This window comes from Ochotona curzoniae, unplaced genomic scaffold (genome assembly GCF_017591425.1).
Source record: "Ochotona curzoniae isolate NIBS_2020 unplaced genomic scaffold, NIBS_Ocur_1.0 contig_2321, whole genome shotgun sequence".
NCBI classification, from domain to species: Eukaryota; Metazoa; Chordata; class Mammalia; order Lagomorpha; family Ochotonidae; genus Ochotona; species Ochotona curzoniae.
This window is the reverse complement of record NW_024465421.1, coordinates 16,783,254-16,806,534: the sequence shown is the minus strand read 5'-3', so window position 1 is coordinate 16,806,534 and position 23,281 is coordinate 16,783,254. Positions and strand designations below refer to the sequence as shown.

The following is a 23,281-nucleotide window of genomic DNA, read 5'->3' as shown; positions in this document are numbered from 1 at the left end:
TTTGGGAGCACTTGGCGCGTTGTCTCATTTAATGCCCCATTACAAAGCCTTCCTGGCCATGGAGGTGCTGTTGTGTAACCCTGTGTCACAGCGATGAGACCGAGGCACAGAGAGGCTTAAGTAACTTGCTCAGGATCACCAGCAGTGCAAGGCAAGGGGGCCCATCTGAAGGCTGAGCCATCCACAAGGAAGCCTTGAGGACAGGGTCAGCACCAGCGGCTGCAGGAGCTGTGGGGTGGGAAACCGGCTTGCACCCGCTTTTACATGTTTAATTGCAAATGTATCCACAAAATGAGCTGGTCACCTTTGTACTTGGCAATGGCATTGCCACTCTGAGTTTGCGTAGCTCCCAGATAATGATAAAAACCCGGTTGCCAGCCTCATGTCCCTGAAGTTAAACCTGGTGGGAGGGACACATGCTCCCGCATGCATTCTTGTTGGGTGCTAGGATGCTGCGAGCTGATGAGGTAATCATTTGTGTTTTTAAGAACCATAGACAGATGTGGAGATGCTGGCTCCCAGTTCAGTGGTCTCTTGCTTTCCTTTCTGTTTTTCCTGTGTGTCCGTTGACAGCGGGCGTGAAAGAAGCTGATTTTGTAAATGAGAAAGAGGAGAGTTCTAGCAGTTCCCAGGGACCCGTTTGTGTGACTGAGCTCGTGCTACACCACAAGAACGTGGCTCCCTGAGGCCTGGGAGATTGAAAAAATAACAATAAATCAAACTTGTGATTTGAAACCAAGGGGTTTCCTGGGATCCATGAAAAGAGTAAGGAAGCCAGCCTGCCAGCAGGGCATGTCTGAAATGATGCCAAGTGGCACCGTGAGCTGCAGCCCACATGCCTCTCCATGCAGCAGTAGGGAGGGAGGGAGGGAGCGCAGTTCGGCAAGGCCCAAGAGGCTTGTTCAGACACATCCATTTCGGCCTCCAGGATCCCTGCTCGTGGCTCAGGGCCCTGGGAGCAGTAACAGCCCGGGGCCATCAGGAGCCTTCAGACCAGCAGACCAAAGTGCCACATATCCAGGCACTGCACAGGCCTGGGAAGGAAGCTGTGTGGACGTGGGGGTCAGGAATGGCCCCCAAGGGAAAACGGAATTCATCACGAGCCACGTGTTCGTGGGCGGAGGAACAGGCCGTGCACTGCAGCCTGGGGCCCCAGCAGCAGCGAGGAAGCTGCCGGGCACCGTGGTGGTGTTCAAGGGGAGTCATGCACAGTGGGGTACAGACCACCAGGCTGCTGGCACCTCCTCGAACGTAGGTGGCAGAGTGGGAGGGTCCCTCAGTAAAAACCTGAAGATTTGGTCAAGGAAAATGCAGGCTTCGGAAGTCAGCCCTAAAACATCTGGCAGCAGCCTATGCTGAGGGCACAGCGAGTAAACAGCTGTCTGTGACACTGGCTCTGGTTCAAACAGCTGCCTGTGACAGCTGCTCCACTTCTGTTCTAGCAACCTGCTAATGTGCTGGGAAAGCAGCAGAAAATGGCTTAGGCCCCTACACCCATGTGGCTCCTAGACAAGCCCCAGGCAGATACATGCTTCACTATGCTGCTCTCTCCCCCTCTCTGTGTCAAATTAATTTAAAAAAAAAAAGAAAAGTGTTTGCAGTGAGAGGAACTGATCCTGAGCACTCACAGTGCATCAGGTCCCTAGTACTTGTGATTCTCATACAGGAGCAAAGTTAAGACTGAGAAGTAGATGTCACCAGGGTACGAAATATAGACTCAAGCCCACCCCCAGACCCCTCCCCCCGGAAAGCGGAGTGGGAGGGGAGAAGGCCATTCCAGCAGCTGCTGTAGCCATCTCAGCAGGTGATGAGGTCGTGACGGGATGACGGCTTTGGAGCAACGAGAGCAGCACCCAAGGACAGTACATGAGTGTGGCAGAGGGTACGCGCCCAGCGAGTCTGAACACGGCTGCCCCTTGGGCCTGGGCCCAGGGTGTGGGGAGCCCGTGCTGTGGAAGGACCCAAGTCTGTGGCTTAGGTGGAGCTGACCCCGGAGGTTGGGGGTGGACATCAGCACCCCGAAGCATCACTCGCTGAAGGTAAAGAGGCGTGGAAAGACCAGCGAGGGAAGCGTGAGAAAACTGCCTGTGTCTAGGCGCTGGGAAACACACAGCGGTGGAACCATGCGACCACCAGGACAGAAGGCAGAGGCTTGGCACAACAGCACAGCAGCTCAGACTGGTCAGCCTGAGAATGGCCCTGGGCGGAACGGGAGAGGGAGGGCGCCCGCCATGCCTGCCAGCGAGCCAGTGCAGAAGGGACCAGGCAATAGGACAAACCCAACGGGTTTCGTTCTTCCTTCTGTACCAGCAGAAAGCCTGTTTTTGCCGCAGTTTGCCTCTCCATCAAAAGCAGCAGAGCAGCGAGCCCTTTTCGCAAGCTCTGCCCCCACAGGGTGACAGCACGGCCGGTCCCTCAGCTGCCTGGGAAAGGGCTAGGACCCCCGACCCTGTGACCTGGCCTGGCCGCCGGGTCATCCTGCACAGCATCCCTCGCGGCGATTCTGATGAAACCCAGACGCGTCCCCGCTGGGCAGCCTGCAGCAGCCCATGCTAAGACTCCGCTGGGATTTGTATTTTGGTCTCGGGGAACTTCCTGTAACTGGGGCAGCCGAGTTGCTATGGTGACGTGAACAATGCTTCCATGCACTAAAACAGCAGCTGACAGTGACACTACGGCTACCCAGAACACAGCATTCCTGCGCCCCTGAGGACTTGCGCACAAGCATCTTTTTCTTGAGACCAAGAAGGCATAAGCTAAGAAATGCACCTTTGACTCTGTAGCTCTGAGCCTTCACCAGTCACACACCCAAGGCTGCCCGCCCTGGGAGAGGGCTCAGCAGGGGAGCAACGATGCGGTTACTCGCTCCAGTGTGGGCAAAGGCTGCACACTGACTGATACTGCCCTCTGTCCCTGGGAAATGGCGGTCAGAAGGTCGGGGGATCTGGATGCTCAGGCAAAAGCTCAGGAAAAGGCCTAGAGCACACCATCCAAACGGGGCGCTCCCGGTCGCCACCGGAAGGGGGCCCCGTCGAGTCGGGCCCTAGGCGGGCTTCCTTGGAGTCGCAGCTGGGCGCTGTGCAACAGGGCGCGCCGGCCTCTCTGATTCTTGTCCAGCCGTGACTCGGGGAGAGGGTGGGAGAGATAGCCTGCTTTCCAGCATGACTCATTATAAACAAACGGAGGACGTGCTGCCTGCCTCTTATCAGAGCCCTAGCCTGTACCCCGGGCTAAGCATGAGTCATCCTGGGCGCCTATACTTCCTCGGTTACAGCTTCCCCCACATACAGGAGGAGGAGGGTGGCTGGCTGGGATGTCACTGTCCTTAAATACTGCGGCTGCCCCCACCCCGGATGAAGCCCCGGGTGCCTTCAGAAGCACAAAGCACTTCCCAGAATGAAGGTGAGAGCTGGCTGTCACCACGTGTAATGGCTCCCCACGTCAGCCTATGGCAAGAACCATGCTCTGTTGCAACACACGTGCAGTCAATACCGTGCAGATGCTTTGAGAAGAAAAAAAAAAAAAAAAGGAACGGTTCAGTGGAGAAATGAGAGAAACCTGGTCATTTACCTAAACCCTCCAGGACCCCGCTGCTCTCAGAGGTCCGAGATGGTCGGCATTGCTTGCCCAGGGTGCAGACAGCCACAGGACCCCTGCCTGCGGTTCCCGCCTTCCCGGGTGAGTTACTGGTGTCCTGCCTTCGTCAAGGGTAGGGATAGGGAAGTGAAACCCAGGTTGGTGACCAGTTTTGGAGTTGGGGTTCGGGTAAGGCACTGCCCAGGGACACCACAAGCCCAGAGACCCAGGTTTGTGCCTTCCTGTCTCAGCAAATTCAAGTTGAGTCAAGGCTCCAGCAGGGCCACCCTGGGGAACTTTGCCGCTGGGCCAGGCACACCAAACACACACTCATGAAATGACTTAAGTCTTGGATCCCAGCAAGCCAATTAATCCAGGGACAGATGAACACATGTGTGCGCAGATGGCCAAAACAAGACAGGTGGAATTAATCAAAGAATAAGCAGTTACATGGAGAGGGATGGCCCGGATTTTTTAAAAATGTAAATGACCTCAATTGGGAAAGTATGAAGATGTGTCCACACATGGGTGTACTTAAGCTCCACCAGAAGGGCGAGCTCTCTCTCCCTTTAGCTAATGTGCACTGTGGGCAGGGAGAAGGACTGCTCCTTCTGCTCCACACAGGTTCGGTTCTGACAGAAGCCTGCTCTGCCCGCTGACCTTCCGGGCCCGGCTTTTCTGGCTTCCGTCCCTGGGACCTGCTCATCTTATCTGAAAGGAAAGAATTCTCGTGTTTTGCCTTCAGCACTTCGGGAAGGCCCCTGCGTGGCTGTCATTTTTGACAAACCAATGTCCACACTGCAGCGATTTGGAGAACTTGTCATCCTAACAGGAGTGTCTCTCAAGTAGGGGAACCTGGCCTTCACCTCAGCCAGGCGCTGCAGGTGCACGGTGGGTGGGCGCTAATTCTCTGGACTCTGAGTCTACTGTGAGCCCGCGTCACACCGCGGGAGCTGGTCTCACACGGCCTGACCCCCCTTCATTCTCACCACAGACAGCCCCGAATTTCAGCTTTGCTTGCAACATCTCTACAAAAATACCTTCACTTCCCACTCTAAGCAGAATACAATCTGCAGCAAGAATATTGCAGCCAGTTCACTGTCAAAGTCCAGGATCTTCAAAAAGTATGATTCGCTAAATGACGTCAGTTTGTTTGATGGACATTCACAACATACCTGCCAGGGCCACAGATGGGATTTAAGATGTTTTCTTCCTGGCCTGGGGGGGGGGGGGCGTCTAAAATCCAGCGCCAGCTTTTGTATTTGTGATAATGCAGTTACAGGAAAATGGTGTTTAACTTAAACCAAACCAAATAAACAAAAGCAGCCACCCCTCACTGTCTGGAAATGACCCGCTTCTCGGCGCTGTGAGCACCACAGAATTGTGGGTGCCTGGCTTAACAGCAGCTTGTAAAAGGACCCTTCACCGTGGCCACCTGCCAGTCAAGGCCCCCTTTCTCACTGACTGCCTTAGAGGAATAAGATAGCGCACAGCCGGGCCCTGGAGCAGGTGAGAGAGTTCAGTCATCTTGAAAAACAGGGATCCACCTGTCTGTTGCTGGGACTCCCCAGGGCTGAGAGCAGCTTTGCAGGGCAGCGTTGCCATGGGAGAGGCTGTTTCTGAAAGGAAAGGCGTTCTCCAGGTAGGCGTGTGCTGCGTGTCCCTCCGAGGCTCCTGCGGCTTCTTTGGCGACGCTGACCGCAGTCTCCTGCCTGTAACTAGCAGGTGAGCTTCCCTTAGCAGAGTCTGCTGTTTGCTGCCCAGCTTTGTCTCCCTATGCATCTGCTGGCGCATAGGCTCAGTTATGGCTGTCCCTGGTGCTCCGAGTCCGCTGATGCGGGCCTTACCTACTTTGGTTTAGTTGTTTAAAGGGCTGCAGGAAGTACTCACGGAGCCCCCTGAAACGGGGAGAGTCCTGACCTTCTAAGACCGTCCCCTTCCGCTAGTGAGACAGACCCGCCGTCCACCCTGCGCCCAAGTAAACCCTGGTGGAGACGAATGCGTCTCACATTTCCCTGCGTCTCTTCTATTACCGGCTTATTAATTAATGTCATGCATGTTACCTGTGTAACAAAATGTGTGTATGTGTGTATTGTTAATCTTGTGTCCTTTTTAAAAGTGTTATCCTGGTAAGAGCCTTTCAATCTCCGCTTGTCATTTGTTCGGGCTCCACTAGACTGTTCCACCGAAGGAACAAACTAGTTTGTCAAAAGGCAGCCCCGCCCCCACTCCCCACCTGGCATCTTAAGGGTTCTAGACGTTGTCCCTGGTATTTCTGTGCCAGTCCCCAGTTCTCTCACAGGAACGAAGGTTTCTCTTAGGCACCCCTCAGGGGTTGTTGGGTTGGGTGGTTAGGGGCCTCCCTGTTTCCTGAAAGGAATCCAAGAGTCTTGAATACGTGGTCCAACAGGCCGCCCCCCCCCCACACACACACATTTGGCAAAGTCGGGCTTTTTAAATGATGTTTTTGGTTATGAAAAATCTGTGTAGGACTTCATTCTGGTCTTGCCTCTCATGTTTGCAGTCTTTGGAACTGGTCAAATAGGACTCAGATGAGATTTTTGCCCATTTCCTGGTTGGTTGCTCTCCTTAAAGGCGTACCTAAGACATTCTCAATACTAACCCTCCATTGTATTTTTCCATTTTCTTCAAGGTACTTTTTGGTGAACAAATATTCTGAGTGACACATATCAATCTTCTATAATGCTTTTTGTAGAAGTCAAAAAGTGGCTAGATAAGTTTTCTGTCACAGTGTTTGAAATATGTTCATCTGTATTTTATACTAATGGCTTTTAAAGTTAGTTTTATTATAAGTCAAGTAAGGGTCTAAGATTTCCTTTGTTTCGATGACTATCATGTTTCTGAAATTCCCTTGTGTCTCCAGTCTCTTCCTGGGCTTGATTCTGTTCTGATGTTTGTGGGCACCCCAAAAAGTTCATAGAAAAATGGGACTAAGCCTCATTTATGTTGGTGTAAACATTTCTGAAGTCCTTGCTCTTTTTTTTTAGATCATGTATTTTCCGAGACCTTTTAAAGAGCCCTCTGTTCATGGGCTTTTCAACACTTTTTCCACTAATACAAGCATGTCTTAGAATTCTATTTCTCCCAAATTTTTTGAAATATCCTCCAATCCAGTGCTGGCTAGGTGGGTGCCAATCAGCACCTTTGTTGTTGGTTTTTTTTTTTATTGCTTTGTATGATGGACAAGAGAATATAATATTTTGGGATCTAATGATTTCAATTTTAGCCTCTCAAGTTCTATGTGTGTGACTTGTAACCTCATGCTTTTCTTACTTCTCTCGATATTCTGCTTGGTTTGAAGGTAATTTTAAATTGATCGACTTGTTTGTTTAAATCTGAGCAAAGTAGATGATGTTCTGGAAACGTTTATAAATTACGAACCATTAGACAGAGAGGGGTGTTGTGGCTCCCTTATAAGATGCTCTTGGGATGCCTGCCTCAGTGCGTGGGTTCAAGTCCCGACTCTCCTCCTTGCTAATCCACACCCTGGCAGGGGATGGCTCAGGCGGGCAGGTGGGTCCATGCCATGCAGATGGGAGACTGGGATTCAGCGCCCCCTCCTGGCTGCAGCCTGGCCCCACCTGACTGTGGCAGGAACGCAGAGGGTCAGCTGTGGATGAGACCTCCCCATCTCTGTGTCTCTTGAAAGCAAACTTAACAACTTGTTAATTACGAAAAGTAAACTGTTAGAGGAGAAGTCCTGTTCAGTAAATTACACTCAGCCAGTTTTTATCGGGTACTTACTCCCCGATTCCTCCCTGTTAAACACTTCCTAGTGGATTCATGAGCCACATTGGACCAAGTCACTGGGTTAGACCCAGGGCTGTGCGTAGCATTCGATCTGCAAGAAGCTTTAGAGACCCAGAACAGGCACCAAGGGCCCAGGCAGCTGTGGGCTTGGTGCTGGGACTGTGCTGGCCCCTGGAGCAGCAGCGCAGAGCCCCCACACTTGCCTGGGACCACCTCTCCCCTGTGCAGAGAGCCAGGAGACAAAGGGAATTAGAGATGGCACCACATGTGATGAAAATAGGATGAGGGGAGAGACAGAGACAGAGAATGAATGAATCGGAGTGAGGCAAGGTCTCCGCTTTTCAGCTTTGCTTCCTGGGAGCGGCACTGACGCCCACGCAGCCTCGCCAGCCCCACCCTGCCTTCTAGGAAGCCTTGTGGAGGGGAACGCCTCGCACAGCTGGCTGTGACACTGCCTGGCTATGTCTGTCAGAGCCAGAGGCCAGCTCCTGCAGCACAGCTGAGGGAGTCATCCAGAAGACTGCCCCTCTCCGAGCACACACGCTGGGCGGACCCCACTGTCTGCTATGTTCAGCAGGTGCTGCATGCCAGGGACCTAACCCAGGGCCTCGGGGCCCTGAATTCACAGTCCTGCGAGAAATGTGCATGTGTCCACTGGGACCAGAAGGGCACCTCTGACCCCATCTGGAAGTCAGGGCAGGCTTTCCAGAGGCTGTCAGTGGCTAGCAGGGGACGGGGGAGCTGAAGTGAACAGACCAGGGGAAGCTGTGGGCTCTCATGGCCTATGTTCACAGCTCAGGTGACCCGTCCAGGTACAGCCTCCAGGTTCTCATTGGTGAGATGGAGACAATAGCACAGAAAATATAATTCCATAAGTAAGTTGAATCAGTTGTGTGTCACGCTTATCCCTTGATTGCGTTATCCCATGGCCAACTCACGGAAAATCAATCCACAGGGCACAAGTTTGCCAGATAGTCGAAAGCTACGCTGCACCTGCTGGTGACACCAAGTATTCTGTTCACCGAGTTTTCAGCTCTGGGGTGCGAGTATGACATGCACGTTTCTGGCTGTGAATTTCCTGAAGGTTGACAATGCTATTTGGCAAATTAGTTTTGTGGAATGCTACATTTAACCTAAAGACTTGTTTATTTAGTTAAAGGAGTTACTGAGAGAGCAGGAGAGACAGAAACGCCTCCATCCACCGTTTCGCCCTTCAAATGGCTGCAGCAGCCAGGCCTGGACAAGGCCAGAGCCAGGAATCAGGAGTTCCTTCAGTGTCCTGTGTGAGCGGCAGGGGCCCAGGGGCCTGGACCGTTCCCAGGTGCGCTAGCATGGGGCTGGATCAGAAGTCGTGCAGCTGTGATTCAAACCAGTGCCTACTTGGGGTGCTGGCGTCACAGGCAGCCACCCAGCCAGTTAGGCCTCAGCATCAGACCCCTAAAGGGAGGCCAGGCAGGACTGGGTCTAACTGAATTGTTTCTTATGAAGCGCTGTTGACCAACGAAAGCTTGAGCATTTCAGGTCGAACCTGTTTGCTTTAGTTTTTCTAATATCTTTTTGATACTTTTGAATCATTTTTTCTGTCCTCCAAATTATATGCATTTGCAATCATCTTTTACCGGTTCCTTTAATGGCGCATCAGGCTTACACTTGAATACATTCACGATAAAAGTGAATTTACTTCAAATTCTGCATCAAACCTATTGAATTTTAATGTAAAATCTTTCAAAGAAATCTGGAATTTTAATGTAATCTTAAAGCACCCTGAAGAAACCAGGACTGGCTTGCATAATTATCTCATGACAAATGCTAACATATTCCTTCCTTAAAAAAATGTGTTTACTTATTTTAAGAACAGAAACCAAGGTCAAGACATAAAGACCTTCCCTTTGATGGTTCACTCAGCCTCCGATGGCAACAGCAGCCAGGGCTGGGCCGAGCTGCTCCTCTCCGTTGTGAGTAGCAAGGGTTCCGAGGACTTGGGCCATCTCCTGCGACCTAGCCAGGTACCCCAGCAGGAAGCTGGGTCAGAAGCCAAGGAGCCAGGAGCTGAACAGATGTTCCAGCGTCACCAGCAGTGGCTTAACCCACTGCACCACAACACTGCCCTCTAGAGTCAATGAGGAACCAGGTGCCTAAAGATTTGATAGGAAAAGATCTTAAACATGTCAAAGAAAAGCCAGCTAATTTCCTCATACTAAGTTGTTAAATCATACGATCCGGTCTTCATATCTGATATGCATTAGTTTTCAAGAAATAATCAAATCAACTGGTTAAAATCCCTCAGCACGTGGGGCGACACTGCCATGTAATGAATCAAGCACGGCTGACTGCTCCCTGCTGATGCACTGGGGACGGGAGTTGGCCCCCGTGCTGGGGCCCCTGCCCCCCTGTGGGAGCCCTGCCGACTCCAGCCAGGCTGCTTCAAGTCTGCCTCGCACACAGGAGGCATGGCCTGAGTCCACATGGCTCCTGGCCTCAGCCATGGCCCAGCCCCAGCTGCTGGGGACATCTGGAGAGGTGAAAGGAATTTATCTTTGCCTCTCAGATACATTAAAAATGTGTAGGTCATGACTAGTGCTGTGGCATAACAGATAAAGCTGCCACGTGTGGCACTGCCACCTGATACAGGTACTAGTTCACATCCCTGCTGTTTCACCTTCAATCCAGCTCCCTGCTAACAGCTTGAAAAGAACAGCTGAAGATGCTTTGGGACACTGCATCCACGTGGGAAAACTGGAAGAGCTCCTGACTCAGCTCCAGCCATTGCAGCCACTTGGGGAGTGAACCACTGGACAGAAGATCTTCCTCTCTTTCTCCTCCTCTCTGTATATCTGACTTTCCAATAAAAATAAATAAATCTTAAAAAAAAAAAAGATTAGTGCAAAGTAGACTAGCAGAGAGAGACAGAAAGAGAGAGAGAACGAGAGAGCTTCCATGTGTTTATTCACTCCCCCAAATAGCCACAGAGGCCAGGGCAGGGCCAGGCTGAAGCCAGGTACCAGGATCTCCATCTGGATCTCCCACATGCATGGCAAGGATCCAAGGACTCGGACCGTCTTTGGCTGCGTCCCAGACACGTTAGCAGGAGCTGGATGGGAAGCAGAGCAGCTGGGACTTGAATCAGGGTCCAAGGGGATGTTTGTGTTTCAAGCTATGGCTCAGTATACTGAGCTACAACACAGACACCAAATCGAAGTTTTCGGCATCAAAACCCGTGTAATTCCTTTCTGTTTCATAAGCGCCCCAGTGCTCTACTCCTTTTCTTAGGTATGTAACGTGACACTTTACTGAGAGTGAAGGGAGGTGAGCCGAGATTTCGCCCTTCTGCCCAGACATGCCTGTGGAGTGTTGGGTGACTATTTGATTCTTTGTCTTTTTAGAAGCAGAGGAGAGCAAAAGGCTGGGTTGTGTGCAAACAAATCCCTTTCTGTTGTGTTTTAGAGACTCTTTGGGGACCAAGCAGGAAAGAGCTTGTGGGGAAGGCACAGAGCTGTCTGAAGTGTCCACTGTGCCTGTGACCTAGTCCCGCTGTCTGGTGGTGCTGCAGGGCCGGGTCCGTGTGGATGCAGCATGCCATGGAGCGGGACAGATCCCCAGGCAGCAGCAGCCTGTCTCCCTGTCCCCTGCAAGCTTGGCTTTTGCTTCACGGGCTCTGGCCCTATTTTCCTTCGGCCTCCAGCCTTCCAAGCCAGCAGGCAGCTCGCAAGCCCAAGGACACAGACTCTCCAAGTGGGTCCACTCTTTTGGGGAACTTGGAGATGCTGGGTGCCTGGACCCTGTGCCTTCCAGAGCATACCTTGCATCCCAGGACCACCCCCACCAAGAATTTTCTCTCCTTATGGCCCATGCCTGCCTCCCCCCATGGAAGACCACCCCAACTGATGCAGTGTGCATGGGGCCTGGCCCACCATCATACCAGCTCACCCTGTTGCACCCAAAAACTACTCAGAACTCAGAGGGGCCCAGGGAGTGGGGTGGTGGGGGAAAGATTGCATGTTCCAACTTGGCTTTCCAAGTGGTTCTGAAGAAGCTGAGAAGGGGACCCCTCTTCAGCCCTCCCTCCCTTTGTGTCGCTGAGCTGGGGCTGTGTCACCTCAAATCCCTGCCTTGGCCTTCACGCAGCCTTCCTTCTGGGTTTCCCCTTCCTGCAAGGACACCTGTCTCTGGATTTAGGTCTGCCTTCCTCCAGAGTCACCCCACCATAATATCGCATCAGCAGACGCCCTGAGGCCAGATGTCACATTCCCCAGTCTAAAGGAGCATGAATGTTAGCGAGGTAGTACTCAACACACTGCTTTTCGCTAAGTAGGTTTGACCTTTGCTGGTGGTGGTTTTTTCTCTCACCTTCTCCCCTTCACCCCTTCTCCTCTTTCTCTTCTTCTCTCCCTTTCTCCATCTCTATCTCCAGCTTCATCCTTCTTGCTACATCTGTTTTTCTCTTCCAAGTACCTGGTTCTCTGGGTTAGGTCTTTATTGTAACATTGATGAGGACACTTGCATTTCTGTGTCTCCTGGAAGCTTCCGTGGAAGGTTCCGCCTCCTCAAGGCCGCACAGTGTCAGCCCACCTGCTCGCACCCTTGTCGGCTTCCGGCTTCCATTGAGTCAGGTGCTTTTGCCCTTGGTGAACGAGGCGCTTATCTTGTCGGGTGTTCAAACACTATGAGCTTTGATCTTCCCTGTTACCTGCGATTGTAGACCCTTTCCATCCCAGGGTGATCTTGGGTTTTCTTCTGCATTCCTGTAACTTTGCCTGAGGTTTCTCTCTCTTAAAAGTCGCTTAGGGAGAGCCAAGTCTGTGATTTCCCTGATAACGCTGCTATTTTCTAAGTTGCTTAAGTCTTCTTTTATCTTTTGCTTCTTTCCTTCTGCCCTCCGTAGCCTGAGTTGATTACTCCATCTGGGTCTTCCATGTGGGTGCCAGGGGCCCAAGCACTGAGTCATCCTCCACTGCATTCCTGAGTGCACGAGCAGGGCCTGGACTGGAGGCAGAGCAGCAAGGATTCCAACAGATGATCTGCTGTGGAATGCTGGTGTTGGGGCAATGGCCTAGCTCACTGCCCACAGAATTAATATTCTTAACCACAAGGAAGTGATAGAGACCTGAGGTGACAAGTTTGCCCATTAATCCAATTTAGTCATTGTCCCATGTATATATATGTTGCAGTGAGCAGGGCTGTTGTCAGAGTGGGGCAGTCTCCCTGTGACACATGCCACCACTCAGTCTCAGGCCTCCCGCTTCCTCTGCGGGACAGCCAGGACGTGGGGGGGTCGGGCTCCCAACTTGCTCTTTGATTTCTGGGAGGGACTTGGACACACCGTGCAGGTCTTCTTGCGTCTTAGTGTCGCACGTGGAGGTCCGTGTGGGGCAAGTGCCAAGCTGTGGTGCTGAAGGTGGGGACAGCTGCCAGTCTCTGGTTAACAGGCCTTCATCTCTCAGCAGTTCACCCAGAACCACAGCCCTGAAATGACTGATGATCCCAAACATGGCTGAACCAAGCGTCATGCTTAGGTGTTCTTATTTTATTTCCAAGATTGTGCTCAAAATTTGAAGTTTTGTAAAGAAATTATCTAACTTTTGAAAAGATATTTATTAGAAAGGCAGAACCATGGAGAGAAAGAGAGAGAGTATTCAGCCACAGACCCACTCCCCAAATGGCCTCAATGGCATGGCTGAGGGTGGGCCAGGCAAAATCCAGAAACCAGGAACTTCACTGGCATCTCTAATGGAGGTAATACAGGCTCAAGCACTTGGGCCATCCTCCGTTGCCTTCGCCTGTGAATTAGCTGGGTTGGAAGCAGAGCAGCTGGAATTGGAACTGTGCTCCCATGGGATGCTGGTGTTGCAGGTGGTAGACTAACGTGCTGGACCACGACACTGGCCCCAGATATTCTTTACAAATGGCATTAATAGGATAGAATGTACACCTCACAAAATTGGCCCATTATGAATACGCAACACAAATAATTCCATAAAATTTATAGGATGTAACCATCCATGACAATAGATTTAAAATATTTCATCACCAGGCCAGCACTGCAGCATAGTAGGTACAGTCACTGCCTGCCACACTGGCATCCCGTTATGGTGCCAGTTTACATCGTGGCTGCTCCACTTCCCAGCTAGCTCCTAGTAGTCCAAGTGCTAGGGACCCAGGACCCAGCATCCATGCGTAAAACCTGGAGGAAGGTGCTGGAGCCTGGCCCAGCCCCAGCACTTGTGGCCATCTGGGGAGTAAACCAGTAGATGAAGAACCTCTCTCTTTCTCTCTCTGTCTCTCTGTTTCTCTCCAAGTAAATAAGCATAAGTAAAACATTCATGTGCCCAGCCCAGGAAAAGCTCCTGAAGTAGGAAGAGACATACTTCACACCATTTTTTTAAAGATTTATTTGTTTTTATTGGAAAGGCAGATTTACAGAGAGAAGGAGAGACAGAAAGGAAGATCTTCCTCCATCTGTTGATTCACTCCCCAAGTGGCTGCAACAGCTGGAACTGAGCTGATCCAGAGCCAGGATCTTCCTCCAGGTCTCCCATGCAGTGCAGGGTCCCAAAGCTTTGGGCCATCCTCAACTGCTTTCCCAAGCCACAAGCAGGGAGCTGGATGGGAAGTGGGGCTGCTGGGACACAAAGCGACACACATATGGGATCCTGGCAGATGCAAGGTGAGGACTTCAACCACTATGTGCCGGGCCCATCACATTAATTCTTAAAGCTCCCACCTGGTGGTCAGGCATCACTTCTATTCCTGTCTCACATAGTCGTGGGTAGCATTAAATTAGGTGAGAAATAGGGTCACTCTGTTATGTGACCTAGACGGAATGTGAACTTGGAATACTCAGTGACAGCCTCGTGACTTGGAAGAGGAAGAGTCCCCACTGCCTTTGATGTACAGAGAAGTGTGTTGGTTGGCTTAGAAATCTTACAGAAGATACTTTTCTAAATTTCAGTGCCTGCCTTCACAAACAGCAGTAACAGGAAGAGCCGCTGTATAGTGTGGTTAGGATTGAGTCAGAAAACAGAAGAGGGGCACAGTGCAGTAAGCCACGTTTTGTCATGGCAGTATGTCATCCTGGAGTGCCAGTTCAAGTGCAATGCCTGCTCCACTTCTGAGCCAGCTTCTTGGGAATGCAGCTCGAAGGCTGTGGATGGCGGCCTCAGGGGTTCCAAGGTCATTCCAAGGAGTTCCAGGTCATTGCAACCATTTGGGGGAGTGGGCCAGGGGCTGGAAGGTTCTTCTCCTGATCACACCACACTTGTGTCAGCATCGAGCCAGGGCCATTTGTGATGGGCTAGGGGAAAGAGAAGGAATGTGAAAGGAGACATTGAATCAAAAAGAACAAGCAGCTTGCTTTTTCCAGTTGGGAGCAGGGATGACAGTAATTTCCCTGATGGGCTGAGGTACAACCAGGCATCTAGTTAAGGCTCCGCCTTCCCCGTCTCTGACCCGCACAGGGCACTCAGGGGCGTGACCTTCTGTCGGGAAGAAGTGACTCATAAATCATCCCAGCAGGAGCATTAGTTGTGCCCTTAGTTCCTCTTGATAACTCCAGTGCGGTGAGTGAGTCCTTACCTCAGATTCTGTGATCCCTAAGTCGCAAATTCAATCTCACTTGTAAAATCAGAATGTCCTACCCATCAATCAATGCTTCTCACTTTATTAGAAGATAATCCTCTCCCTGCATTTACAACCCACTTGAAGACTGCTTGCCTCCTGGATGAGGGAAATGACATTACTGCCCCCCAGCACACACAAACAGTTGGAAGTTCTGGCTTGATGTCAGAGTCCAGAGGTGGGGTTGTGCCCCCTGAATGTGCGTCTCCTGGGATCACTCATGGTTCCCCGGATGGTCCATGTAGCTCAGGACTCCTTAGGAGTTCCTGTAACAACTCCAGGATGTGGCAGTCCACCCCCAGGCTGTGTGAGATGGGGACCCAGTGCCCTTCTGGGTCACCCCATGCGATCATTCCTGCCATGGTCTGCTGGCCAGGACAGTCCCTGAGAAACTGCTAGGTCCATCAGGTGAGCTGTGGGCTCCCAAGTCATTTTCCTAGCCATGGCTATGTACTCTGGGCTCTCAGGAGTGAGTCCCATACAGTGCCTGCTCCTCCATCCCCCTCCCCACTGTGATGGAGAATGCTCATCAACTCTCCATAGTCCCTCAAAGGAGCTGCTCCCCATGGACTTAAGGTGTAGAAGGCCAGACACCCCCACCTGGGGGCCAGTGTTCAAGACGGCAGTTAAGATGCTGCTAGGGGATACCCCATCTCATACGGGGCGCTTGAGTTGAGTCCTAGCTCTTGCATTTCCAGTCGTGCTTCCTGCTAATGTGCACTCTGGAAGCAGCAGTGGTGCTCCAGGACCTGTGTCCCTGCTGCACGCGTGGGAGATCCACTGGAGGTCCTGGCTCCTGGCTGCGGCCTGAGCCAGCCCTAGCCACTGTGGGCACTTAGGGAGTGAGTCAGAAGATGAAATATTTCTGTGTCTGTGCTTTTCTGTCTCTCTACCTGTCACATAAAATGAAAATAAGTAGGAAATGTAAACACCACCCACGCCTTATATGTAGATATTGGAAATTTGGAAGAAATCCTCATAAAACCCTCTCTTAAGCCGTGTTAATTCTTCCAGATCCTCTTTGTGGACTAGGGATTTGTGAAGTTGGGGAGTTTCGGTGGTGAAACTCATTCTACAACATTGCAATCTATATCTTCATCTGCCAATGTCTTTTCTGGTTTCCCTTCTGTCCCAGCTCAGTGCCACCCAAATGTCTTAGTTTGCCACCCTGTGCAGTGTGCAGTGGACAGGATGGTCCAACGGAGAGGGCTGGCATGCTGATTATTCATGTTGTCATGGAAACGCACTGAGCCGAGGAGGTCTGATGCACCAAGCAGAGCAGCCTGACACGTAGACCTCCAAGAGGCGGACCCTCACTTGCTGTGAGCTCCTAGCCCCTGGCTGGGGATGCAACACACAGGAGGTGACACATCAGTCAGGGCTGATGGATGACCTGAGAATAACTCAGAATAAGTGCCATGCTGAGTACATGGGTTCTGTGTCACTGTGGGATGGAGTTTCCATAATGCCACCTGACTTGGCGCAGTGGCAGGGTCTGGGAGGGCTAAGGCAGGGCTCAAGAAGGGTGTGGGGGTGGGCTCTCAGCCATGCATGGGGCTGTGCTGTTAGCTAAGCCAGATCATGTTTGACAGCAGACCAGGGCGTCTCTGGTGGGGATCTTTCTGCCACACGTGCTAGGAAGTTGACTTTGACCGGTTTTGACAGCAAAGACTAGAAATGTTGGCTCATGAAAATTGGAAATGAGGGGCTGGCATCGAGGCACAGTGGCTTAGCCACAACCCTCAAGGTTAGCATCCTGTATTGAGCACTGGTTGGAGTCCTGGTGGTTCCTTTTGTGATCCAGCTCTCTGTTCATGTCCCTGGGAAGGCAGCAGAAGATGGCCCAAGTGCTTGGGTCTCTGAACCTGCTGGGAGACCTGGACGGAGCTCCAGGCTGCTGGCTTCAGCCTGGCCCAGCCGCAGCCACTGAAGCCATTTGGGGAGGGAACCAGAGGATGGAAGGGACTCTTTCTCTTTTATCTTTTCTTCCATCTCTCTGTCATTCTGCCTATCAAATAAAAAAAATGAATCTTTTATAAAGAATTAAGGTTTTAAAGAAGCAACGTGACAGCAGCAGGCATGGCTGGCTTTAAGCTTCAAGTGGTAATCCTGGGCCCATTTTCCAGCTCTATTTCCCATCCGTACCAGGGTACCAGGGTGGTCTCATCACCTTCCTCAGCTACCAGAGGGAAGTCCTGGGAGGCCATGAGATCCTTGACCACTGCCTGACCCATGGGGCCCATGGCCACACCTGCGAGAGTCCCATTGATGGAGATGTCAAGGATGGGGACAGCCCCCCACACCAGGCACCAGTCACCTGGGCTGGGAGGGGGCAGCTCATCCCTCAGGGGCTTGGGCCACCTGGGGAGGGAGGAATGTTTGCTGGGCAGGAACATGAACAGGCAGACTTCCAGACAACTTCATTTTTGCCAAAAGAGACCAGGCTCAGGAGCTTAACTGCGCAGCTTCCAACCCTAATGTGTGGGTCACATAACCCCCACCACAGTATGGGGCCTGTTTGCTGCAGTGTCAGGATGGTAAAAGCCCAGAGTTCACTGTGTTTGGGGAAGGATCAAGTGAGTGCCCACTTAGAACAGTGCCCAGAATCGCCTGGACCGGTGCTAAGCCAACTGAAGCTCTAGGGATTGTCTTAATGGGACTGCGCCTTGTCACCGCATGCTTTATGCCTGCTCAGCCGTTCCAAGTGTTTCCAGCCCCGCCTGTCCCCCTCCCCATGTCCAGGTGATAACTCCATCTGTCCATACACCCCCATAGGCCTGGAACCCCAGACCCTGTGATCCCACGATGTCACAGTGCATAAGGCAGGTGAGCAGTGCTGAGGGTCTCTCTGCCAACAGAAACCTTGACCATCCCTGCACTTTGGCAGGAAGCAGGAGGAAATCTTAGCACCTGGTCCTTCCCTTGGGGAGTTTGCCATCTCACCTGGAAGGCCAGAGCGCTCTGTCAGATACACTCGGGGGCCGCTGCCAGCTGTCCTTGCCAGGGTGTTCATGGAGTGACATCCTGCCACCATGGATCCTTCTCACTCGGGGTGTGAATGAGCACTGAGAAAAACAGAGAGGGCCTGAGCCAGGCTGAAGCCCAGAGGCTGACTCACCTGCTTTTTCCTTCTCCCGGACAACCCTCGAAGAGAGAAAGCGCCGCTCCTGCCCACGTAGTAGGGGTAACTGGAGAACATCCATTTAGCGAGGAGTCGGCCGCCGTGAAAGGGACCTTTGAGTGACACTGTGGCCAGTGTCTCCCCGCGCTATTTATAGATGCTGTTTGTTTCCTTTGAGTCCGGTCTCTAAGAATAAAGCAGTGAACTCATCCTGGGGACGAGCCAGAGACTACAACTCCAGGACAGCCGGTAAAACCCCCAGGGGGCGGGGTGCTGCAGAGTGGGTCTGGCTGAATGGCCCTCAGGATGGCTTGGTGATTAGGCAACAGATCTGTGACCTCTGTATCTTCCCCCACAGCCGATGAGTTGGTTCAGGGTCAGGTGCACCAAGACTCCAGGAGGACCCAGATACCCGGCGTAAGCAGGGCGCAACCATGGAGAAGAAAGATCCCTGCCTTGGCTGTGGGCTCCCGACCCAGGGGCAGGCAGAGGCCGGGTTATCTCAGCAGGCAGACAGCGTTCTTGGGCTGTTGTTTTGGGGTGTGTGATAGCACTGGGAGCCATGACCCACTTCCACTTCCAACATCTAACCCAGAACTTGTTGTGCTAACCTCCAAAGGAACATTGTCTCCAACAGACTAGTTTCCTTTGTGTGGGAAGCGTCCCCCTGCCGGCAGGCTGTGTGACCCCAAAGAGCGTCGGAATGGAGCGACCTGAATGGAGCCTGGGACTTGGCGTGGGACCTCTGGCCCTTGATGCTCGCCATCCCCTTCTCCCTCTCCACCGGCCGAGCCTGAAGGCTTCTCAGGAGAGCAGCATCCGTTCATTGATTTACTTACTCCCCGCCCCCTGCCGCCCCCGTGTCTGTCGACCTCATTCTCTCTGCCAGATAGTACTCAGCACACAGGGCACCCCATGACAAAGGGGACAGGGCACTGAGCAGGTGATGAGGTCTGATGGTGAGAAAAACAAAAACACCTCTTGCTTCTTTCCTTCCTTGCAGCTGATTCTCTCCACGCGTGACCGTGGGAGCCGCTGCTGTACTCACACGGTGTTCCAGAGGCATAGGCCATGTGTCAGGTGTAGAGAGATAAGCCCGTGCTCTTGAGAAGTTTGGAGTCCAGTGGTGGAAGGCGATTAAATTGGCATCTAAATCGAGCCTAGGAGACCAAGGCAACTGCAGGTAGGGCTCTGGGTTCACTGCACCTGCAGCACACTGCTTTTTTTTTAAAAGGAGATTTATTTTTATTTGAGAGGCAGAGTTACAGAAAGAAGGAGAGACACAGAAGAGATCTTCCATCCACTGGTTCACTTCCTCAAATGGCTACAGCAGCCACAGCTAGGCTGGTCTGAAGCCAGGAGTCAGGAGCTTCTTCCAGGTCTCCCATGCTGCTCCCATGGACTTGGGCCACCCTCTGCTGCTTTCCTAGGATATGAGCAGGGAGCTGGATGGGAAAAGGAGCAGCTAGAACTTGAATCCACACCCACATGGCACCATGTTGGTACAGAGACCTGGGAAAAACGCATGCTCAGAGCTGGTACAGTCCTGGCTTTATGGCCAATCAGAAGCAGTTTTTAACTCCTTCTTTCCCTACCCCGTGCCAATGTGATTTTTTCTGAAATGGACACAGAACCCAGAGGGAGCCAATGAAACTCAGAGAGATGTTGCCTTAAGGCCTTCTGCACAAAGGAAGCTTCCGCTTTCCCCATCCCCCTTCTTCGGAAGCCACTAGTTTGAGGATGTGAAATTTAGAATCACCATAGCCCTGTGTGACCCTGGGAACAGTCTACAACTGTGGGGGGGCCTGCTGGATGAGGCCAAAGCCAGCACTACAGAAGAACCCCAGGAACCCCAAGTAATTAAGACAGACAAAGCAATGGAGAACACCAGATTCTTTTAATGGCATGGAGCTCTGGATCAAACCTTACCTGAAGCCTGCTACTCCTGGGTGTGTGTGGGTGGCCTCGGCCAATTATGTACCCTGATGGCATAAGCCAATGACGTCAGGCTCTCACATCTTGCAGCAGAAAGCTCCCAGAACACCAATCTTGCAGTGGATACCCTGTGGTGCATAGGGTATCTGCTACACCTCCAGTGTCTAGGAGGAAGTGAGCCAAATTAGAAACTTCACTTCCCCCAACAGTCACTGAGCGTTTCCATGCCTCCCGTCACCATAGCACTAGGGCACCAGGGAAAAGCGGAGGGAGGTGAGGGGGCCGTTTCCAGGGGGTTCCATCTGACATTTCAGGCTAGAGATACGGGTGGTAAAAATAAACTTGTCAGCGAGCCCGGAGCAGCGCTCACTAGCTGCTCCTCTCTCACTCCACAGTTCTTATCTCGCTGCACTTTGGGGACAAAAAGGTGCCTTTCAGGTCATCCTGGCCTTGGGGGCAGGGGGTATGTAGCTGTTTGGTTTCCACCTGTCCACAGCCCTCTGTGGATTTTGTGATTGTCTTTCATACTCTGCTGGCCTCGAGACGGGCATGGGGGTCTCCCCTTCTCAGATGGAAAAAGCCAGGGCTGGGCAAGGTGAGGTGATTTACCCAAAGTCACGCAGTGAAATTGAACTGAAGCCTTCTCATCCAAACGCTGCCATGCAGTCTTCCAGCTGGGCCCAAAGAGTCGGCTGTCCCCTTTCTGCAGGGTCCGTGAACAGCATGGAGGCCTCTGGGGGCAGCCTTCATGTCACCAGTCACGACCTGACAACCTTAGCTTTCTGTCCCCTGCCCATCACACATTGAGTTTTGCACCTGCCAGGAAGTATTTTCCTTGGATACTCAAGGAACCAGCTCTGACCCCACCCATAAGTTTAGCAAGGGTCACTGAGCCTCGGTTTTGTCATCAATAAAGTGGTAATTATCACGTGCCCACATGCTAGGATTGTTACAAGGACTGATTAGGCCATTGCCTAACAGTCACAGGCAAGTGCGATCTGAGGCTGCTGCTTACCACAGCTGTATACGAAAGGCAGAATGACAGAGAGCTAGAGGGAGAGGAAGCGATCTTCCTTCATTGATTCACTCTCTGAGTGCTCGCAACAGCCAGGGCTGGGTTAGGATGCAGCCAAGAGTCAGCAACTCCAGCAAGGTCTCCCATGTGGGTGGCACGGGCCCAAGCACTTGAGCCATCCCTTTGGTCTCCCAGGCACATTAGCAAGAAGCTGGATTGCAAGTGGAGTAGCTGGGTTTTTCTTTTTTTAAGATTTATTTATTTTTATTGGAAAAGCAGATACTCAGAGAGAAGGGGAGACAAAGAGGGAGATCTTCCATCCGATGGTTCACTCCCCAAGCGGCTGCAATGGCTGGAGCTAAGCCAAAACGAAGCCAGGAGTTCTGGGTCTCCCACGTGGGTGCAGGGTCCCGAGGCTTTGGCCATCCTCGACTGCCTTCCCAGGCCTCATGCAGGGAGCTGGATGGGAAGCTGGACTGCCAGGACTAGAACCAGCACCCATATGGGATCCTGGCATGTGTAAGATGAGGACTTTAACCACTACGCTATCACGCTGGGCCCAAGAGTAGCTGGGGTTTAAACCAGGCTCTCAGATAATGGACACGGGCATCCCAAATGGAGGCTCACTGGACGGTATCATTAACTGGGAGGAAAGTGGCTCCTCTGTCCTCTGGCCTCACGTCCTGGGGCGGATGTTGGTGGGTGACTTCCCTGATCCCAGGGAACAGAAGGGGCAAGCCTGGGGCTGCAAAGCCAGGCCAATTAGCTGTGACTGAAAAGGAAAACTCTCACCCACGGCTCCCCAGTACCAGCTGCTGGCCAGCTGTGAACCATCTGACCTCTCACAGGGTCACTGCTTGGGCCTGACCCATGGCCTGCCAGGTGGACGGTCAGTGTCCTCCTCTGACGGCTGCCAGGGACTCTTCTGTGTGGCCTGTCCCTGCTCCACTTCAGGCATTGTTTCTTCATCATTCACCTTTCCTTGGAAAAGCAGCCAGCCTTAGCACAGAGCCCTTCTGGTGGGCCCGGAAAAAAGACATAGCAAACTGCTGGCTGGAACTGCAAGACCCCCCACTGGCTTGGTTGTTCAAAAACATGATTAGCAAGTGTGGGGAGGGGGGTTGTTTGCCACACACCTGGCACCACCTCAGGACTCCACCCAATGCACATCGTTGAAAAGACAATGGAAAAGAAATGACTCCATGTGCTTAATGCCAGCCCTGTGCCGTTCATGCCCACAGCTGTACCATCTACCCAACTCCCGCGGCAGCTCCAGGAACTCTCCACGCCTTCCCCGGGGCTGGGAGACTCTGCTGGGTTCTAGTCGACCTGCCCCCTCTCTCTAACGAAAGGAGAAGGTAGGAGGGCAGGAAAAGTTGATTCTACTGGGGCAACTAAGGAGGCAAACTGCAGGCGAAGAGTTTGGGAATTCTTTCAGAAAGACGAGGAAGGAAAAAAACTTTTTTCATCTGAAAGATCAAATTAGGCAAGAAAAGCAGCAGAGTGGACTCTGGTTGGGGCTGCTGGGGGGGATCCTGGGACACCCCCCTTCTTAAGTATTTGTAGCTTTAGGAGGAAGCCTGGGGAGATGGAGAGGCTTCCAGAAGGCTCTTCCTGGAGATCTTGAGGACATGACTCCTGCAGCTTCTCCCGCATCTCAGCTGGGTCCCCCAGTGGCAGAGCAACCCGAGTCCTCCCCAGCACCCTGACACACCAGAGCCGCCACAACAAGCTCCGCTAGCGGAGGCGGCCACGGAGGTGCTTTTTGGCTTAAAAAAAAAAAAAATCCTCCCTTGGAGGCTCTGGGAGGCACAGTCCTGTCACTTCTCTAAATCTTCCTCTTCTGTTGCTAAGCAGCACGCCTCCACCCCCTCTCCACTTCCCCACTCCTGCCGAGTCGCTCCCCACCTTCCCCCCACACGCCCACACAGTGTGGGAATCACAGCGCCACAGCCCCACTGAGCCTCTGCGGAACAGACCCCTATGTCCCAGGCTGCAGTCCCCTGAGCCAAGCACAGCCCAGCCTGCCTCCCTCTCTTCTCTCCAACCTGAACCCTGCCTCCACCCCTCCCTTCTGTGCCACCAGCCTCCACTGCAACCCAAACTCAAGGGCTTGTCTGGCAGGTGGCATACCCTGAGGGCGAGGCTGCTGTAAGACACTAGGGGGTGGTGGGGACTGTTCCAGGAGGAGTGCTACCTGCAGGAGGAGGCATGGCACCTGTGCCTGCACCAGCCAGCTCTCTCCATGC

At 52.5% G+C, this 23,281-nt stretch overlaps 2 protein-coding genes across 2 annotated transcripts in view; both read left to right on the top strand.

Moving 5' to 3' along the window:
- The window catches only part of MRTFB (myocardin related transcription factor B), a 208,470-nt gene that overhangs the window by 2,201 nt on the left and 182,988 nt on the right, over nt 1–23,281 (top strand). The window lies entirely within an intron of this gene.
- Nucleotides 1–23,281, top strand: part of ERCC4 (ERCC excision repair 4, endonuclease catalytic subunit) — a 102,538-nt gene that overhangs the window by 33,013 nt on the left and 46,244 nt on the right. The gene's annotated exons all lie outside the window — the stretch shown is intronic.